We start from the raw sequence: 5,908 nt of genomic DNA on the forward strand, positions 1-5,908 counted from the left end.
AGATTTGGAGTTCTTTAAGCATGGAGGAAAGTTAAAGAAATCAAGCCTTGAAAGAGCAAACCAGCCGAAATTTGCTTGAGACTTTGCTTAAGATCATGCTTAGGGTAAAGCGGTAGTGCTTAAGGTGCAGCACAAGTCAAGCATGAGCAGAAAAGTCCATTTTACTCTAAGTCTGCCGAGATTTGCTGAAGGTCTGCTTAACCTTAAGCAGACAGTGCGACCAGAAGCTGAAATTTGCTAAGAAGCTGCTTAGGGTTAAGCCGAACCCTAAGCAGACTGCCCAGAACGTGAAAGATGCTGCTGACTTGGATAATTTTACACCTCATTTCCTATCCACTCCTTGGCTCTTATTTACTTTTAGGGCAACTTTTTGGGACGATATAAATTCATCATTTCCTTATTTTTGCCACAAGAGGAAAGGGAGGAAAAACAAAAAGGAAAGAAAATTTAATAGAGAGAGAGAGGAGACGCCATTTTCTCTTGGAGGAGGAGCTGCTGCATCAGTTTTGGAGCTCCAGAAACCAGAGACTTTGGTTCTTCCACCTGGGTTTTTCTATTTCAGTCCTCTTATCATGTTTTTCTTTACTCTTCCATCAATATTTCTTGTAAATACCATCATGAGTGAGTAAACTCTTTAGATTTCAGAGTTGGGAAATATGTTTTAGATTAATTTGTGGATTTGGACTGGGTATTTCCTTATTTTACATAAATATGAGTTTTGATTCCTTCCTTGTGTGCTTGATTTACTTGCCTAATGTTGGTACCCATTGGGTATTGTGTTAATCTTTGATTGAAGGACCGAAAGGTGAAAGTCATTGATAGATAATCAAGGATTGGAACTTAAAATCACCTAGATTTAGAAATAAACTAGGATTTTAAGAGGAATTAATTATTGGTTACAAAACTTAATGGGTTTTAAAGTAATCAAATAACATACGAAAGTAGGTTTGGTTATTTTAGAACACACTTTGGTTTGCTTGAAAAAGATATCAAAGGAATTTAGAATCAATTTCCTTCAAACTCTATTTTTCCCTAAAAATTGGAATGCCCAAGACAAATCCCAATTAATTTATGCATAAACCCCAACTCTGGAATCACTTTTACCATAATTAGACTTTCATTTAAATTACCCATTGTTAATTTAGTTTAATTGCAAACTAGAATTAGAATTTATTTGTTTGCTCCTTACCCATTTCAATTAGATTAATCAATTTACCTTGCTCATTTACATTTACCATTTATTCATTAATCATTAGCCCAAATAATCGCTTCATTCATAGTTTGGTAATCAAACAGCAAATCCTCGTGGGAACGATACTTGATTCATCACTTTATTACTTGAGACGACCCGTATACTTGCGGATTAGTCACATCAAGTTTTTGGCGCCGTTGCCGGGGATTTGATTTTTGTTTGATATTGAACAATTGTTTGTTTGGTTAATTTGGGCATTTTATTTTATTTTCTTTTTACCATTTTACTTTGAGAATTTGTTTATTTTGTTTTTCAGGTGCTTTATTTTATGAGAAGGACAAAAAGTGAAGAAATCAATTTATTCTTTGACCCAGAAATAGAAAAGACAGCAAAAGCTTTAAGAGCAGAATCTAAGAGGAGAAAAGCTGAAATTAAAGCTCAACAACAACAAGAAAGAGCACAAGAGCAAGAGGAATTACAAGAAGAAATGGCCAACAACAACAATAACAACCGCTCTGTGAAGGATCATGCCTATCCTAACATTGGAGATTTCATGCCAAGTATCACAAGACCAAGGGTAGAAGCTAATAATTTTGAACTGAAGCCTGCACTCTGTCAGATGGTACAACAATCACAATTTGGAGGAAATCCAAGTGAAAGTCCACATGTGCATCTAGCACACTTTCTTGAGATCAGTGATATGTTGAAGATAAATGGAGTTTCTGATGATGCAATTCGACTCAGATTATTTCCTTTTTCTCTGAAGGACCGAGCTAGAGAGTGGTTACATTCTTTGCCACCGGGTTCTATCACAACATGGGATGAACTTTCTCAAGCATTTTTAGCTCAATATTTTCCACCAAGCAAGACAGCTAAGCTAAGAAATGAGCTGACTTCTTTCAAACCTAGAGATGATGAGAGCTTGTATGAAGCATGGGAGAGGTACAAGGATTTGCAAAGGAGATGTCCACATCATGGGATTCCTAAGTGGATGCTTGTTCAACACTTTTACAATGGAGTTTCACCAGCTATTAGAAGTACAATTGATGCATCTTCTGGAGGTGATCTTATGGAGAAATCTGAAGATGAAGCTTTTACGCTCTTGATAAAATTGCTTATAACAACTACCAATGGAGTTGTGAGAGGAATGAGATCAAGAAACCAGCTGGTATGTTTGAGCTTGATGCCATGAATATGATTAATGCTAAGTTTGATGCTTTGACAAGGAAGATGGACAAGCTAAGCATGAAAGTAGATTCTTCAGCTGGAGGTTCTAGTAATTCAGTAGAAGTTAGAGCTGCAAATGTCAATTGTGCAGCAGATTTTTCTGCACTTAATCAAGATTTTTCAAGTGAGCAAGTGGATTATGTGGGGAACTACAATCAAAGACCAGGTGGTAACTCATTTTCTGCAACTTATGATCCAGCATGGAGAAACCACCCTAATTTCTCTTGGGGAGGTAGACAAGGGCAAATCAGAATTTTCAGTAACTTTCTGGATATCAACAAAATCAGAATTTTAAGCAGAATAGAGCTCCTCCTCCTGGAATTTCTAAACCTCAAAATGCACCTGCTCCACCTCTACCACAACAAGCACAACCAGACAAGACGGGTAGGTTGGAAGCTATGATTGAAACTCTACTTGTGAGCCATCAAAGTCAACAAGAAATGATTTCTCAATTAGCATCTAAAGTGGATCAAATGGCAACACACAACAAGATGTTAGAGAATCAAATAGCTCAACAAGCTAGCTCTTCAAGTAACAAAGCATTTGGGAAGCTCCCTAGCCAGCCAGAAAATTCAAGGGAGCATTGCAAGGCTATTACATTGAGAAGTGGAAAAATATTGGAGAATGGAGATAAAAAGATTGAAGAGAAAATTGAAGAAGAGAAAAACAGAGAAGGAGATGAACAAACTGAAGCTGGAGTTAGAATTGGAGCTGAGAAAGAAAATTCAGTGGAAGAAAAAGGAAGTAAGGAGAGGGAAAGCAAAGAAGAAGAACCTAAATATGTTGCACCTAAAGCCTACATGCCACCTTTACCATTCCCACAAAGGTTTCAGAAAGCGAAATTGGATAAACAATTTGGGAAGTTCTTGGAAGTATTGAAGTCTTTGCATGTGACTATTCCTTTCACTGATGCCTTAGCACAAATGCCTTCATATGCTAAATTTTTGAAGGAGATTTTATCTAACAAGAAGAAATTGGAGGAATTTGAGACCGTAGCTCTCACGGAAGAAAGCAGTGCTATTTTGCAAAATAAGCTTCCACCCAAACTGAAAGATCCTGGAAGTTTTTCCATACCATGTCACATTGGGGATATCAGTATAGATAAGGCTTTATGTGATCTTGGAGCCAGTGTTAGTCTGATGCCATTGTCTATCTATGAGAAAGTGAAGATTGGAGAAATGAAGCCTACTACCATCTCACTACAGTTAGCAGATAGGTCTATTAAATTTCCAATTGGGGTAATTGAGAATGTTCCTCTGAAAGTTGGAAAATTTTTCATACCAGTGGATTTTGTGGTATTGGAGATGGAGGAGGATGTACACATTCCTATTATTCTTGGTAGACCTTTCCTTGCTACTGCTGGAGCTGTGATTGATGTAAAAAATGGGAGGCTTACATTAGAAGTTGGGGAAGAGAAAGTTGAATTTAATTTGTTTCAAGCAATGAAAAAGAAAGATGATTCAAATTCATGCTTGAGAATTGATGTGATAGATGAAGAGGTCAGAGAAGTGCTTAAAAAGCAACATCCTAAAGATCCCTTAGAAGCTTGTTTGGTTCATAACATCAAAAAAGGGGATGAGATTGAAGAAGCTGCAGAATATGCTACAATTTTGGAAGGAAATCCACCTTTGCCTATGGCTGATATTGAAAAGATTGGGGACTTGAAGCAAGATACAACTTCATCATCAAAGCTTGAAAAAAGTGAAGCACCTAAGGTAGAGTTGAAACCTCTTCCAACAAATCTCAGGTATGCTTTTCTAGGTCAAAATTCTACATATCCTGTGATTGTTAGTGCTAAATTGACTGATTGTGAGGTTGAAAAATTATTAAGAGTTCTTAGAAAGCATAGAAGGATAATTGGTTATACCATTGATGATATTAAAGGAATACATCCTTCTGTGTGCATGCATAGAATTTTGTTGGAAAATAATCATAAAGCCTCTCGAGAGTCACAGAGGAGATTGAATCCAAATATGAAAGAGGTTGTGAAAAAGGAAATCTTGAAATTGCTTGATGCAGGTATCATTTACCCTGTTTCTGACAGCAATTGGGTAAGTCCAGTTCATGTTGTACCCAAGAAAGGGGGCATCACAGTAGTGAAAAATGAAAATGATGAACTAATACCTACAAGGACTGTAACTGGATGGAGAATGTGTATAGACTATAGGAAATTGAATAATGCAACTAGAAAGGACCATTTTCCATTACCATTTATAGATCAAATGCTTGAGAGACTAGCTCATCATTCTTATTTTTGCTATTTGGATGGCTATTCAGGGTTCTTTCAGATCCCTATTCACCCAGATGATCAGGATAAAACTACCTTCACATGTCCTTATGGTACCTTTGCATATCGAAGGATGCCATTTGGACTATGTAATGCCCCTGCTACATTTCAAAGATGTATGATGTCCATATTTTCTGACATGATTGAGGGTATTATGGAAGTGTTCATGGATGATTTTTCTGTGTATGGTAAATCTTTTGATGAATGCTTATCTAACTTGTCTAAGGTTTTGCAGAGATGTGAAGAGTTCAATTTAGTTTTGAATTGGGAAAAGTGCCATTTTATGGTACAAGAAGGAATTGTTTTGGGACATCTTGTGTCAAACAGGGGTATTGAGGTGGATAAAGCAAAGGTAGAAATTATTGAGAAAATGCCACCCCCAACATCCGTGAAGGGAGTGAGGAGTTTCTTGGGGCATGCTGGATTTTACAGGAGATTCATCAAGGATTTCTCTAAGATTTCTAAGCCTCTTACCAATTTATTGAGTAAAGATGTGGAATTCCATTTTGATACTAATTGTATGAATGCTTTTTGCAGGATAAAGGAAGCTTTGATATCTGCTCCTATTATGCAGCCTCCCGATTGGTCATTACCTTTTGAGTTAATGTGCGATGCTAGTGATTATGCCATTGGGGCTGTTTTGGGACAAAGGAGAGATAAGAAGGTGTATGCAATATACTATGCAAGTAGGACCTTAGATGATGCTCAAATAAATTACTCTACTACAGAGAAAGAGTTTTTGGCAGTGGTATTTGCAGTAGACAAATTCAGGTCCTATCTTGTGGGGTCAAAGGTAATAGTGTACACGGATCATGCAGCTATCAAGTATCTCCTTCAGAAAAAAGAGGCTAAACCTAGATTGATAAGGTGGGTGCTACTCCTTCAAGAGTTTGACTTGGAAATTAAAGACAAGAAAGGAGTAGAAAATGTGGTAGCAGATCATCTATCTAGATTGAGGCAAGAACAAGGAGATAATTTGGGAAAAGAACCCCCAATAGATGATTATTTTCCTGATGAACAACTGTTAGTAATCATGAATGCAAAAGCCCCTTGGTATGCAGATTTTGTGAACTATCTAGTGTGTGGAATCCTTCCACCTGACCTAACATGGCAGCAAAAGAAGAAATTTCTTTTTGATGTAAAGGATTATGATTGGGAAGAGCCATTTTTGTTCAAGAGATGTGGAGATGGGTTGATTAGAA

The 5,908-nt window shown here is 37.1% G+C and overlaps 1 non-coding gene across 1 annotated transcript; it reads right to left on the reverse strand.

Moving 5' to 3' along the window:
- Window positions 1–2,066: 2,066 nt before the first annotated feature.
- Window positions 2,067–2,173, reverse strand: LOC131176969 (small nucleolar RNA R71). Its single transcript, XR_009146750.1, has one exon. It is a non-coding gene; the product is annotated as a small nucleolar RNA R71 (small nucleolar RNA).
- Window positions 2,174–5,908: the final 3,735 nt, after the last annotated feature.

The sequence above is a fragment of the Hevea brasiliensis genome, unplaced genomic scaffold (genome assembly GCF_030052815.1).
Source record: "Hevea brasiliensis isolate MT/VB/25A 57/8 unplaced genomic scaffold, ASM3005281v1 Scaf298, whole genome shotgun sequence".
Taxonomy (NCBI): domain Eukaryota; kingdom Viridiplantae; phylum Streptophyta; class Magnoliopsida; order Malpighiales; family Euphorbiaceae; genus Hevea; species Hevea brasiliensis.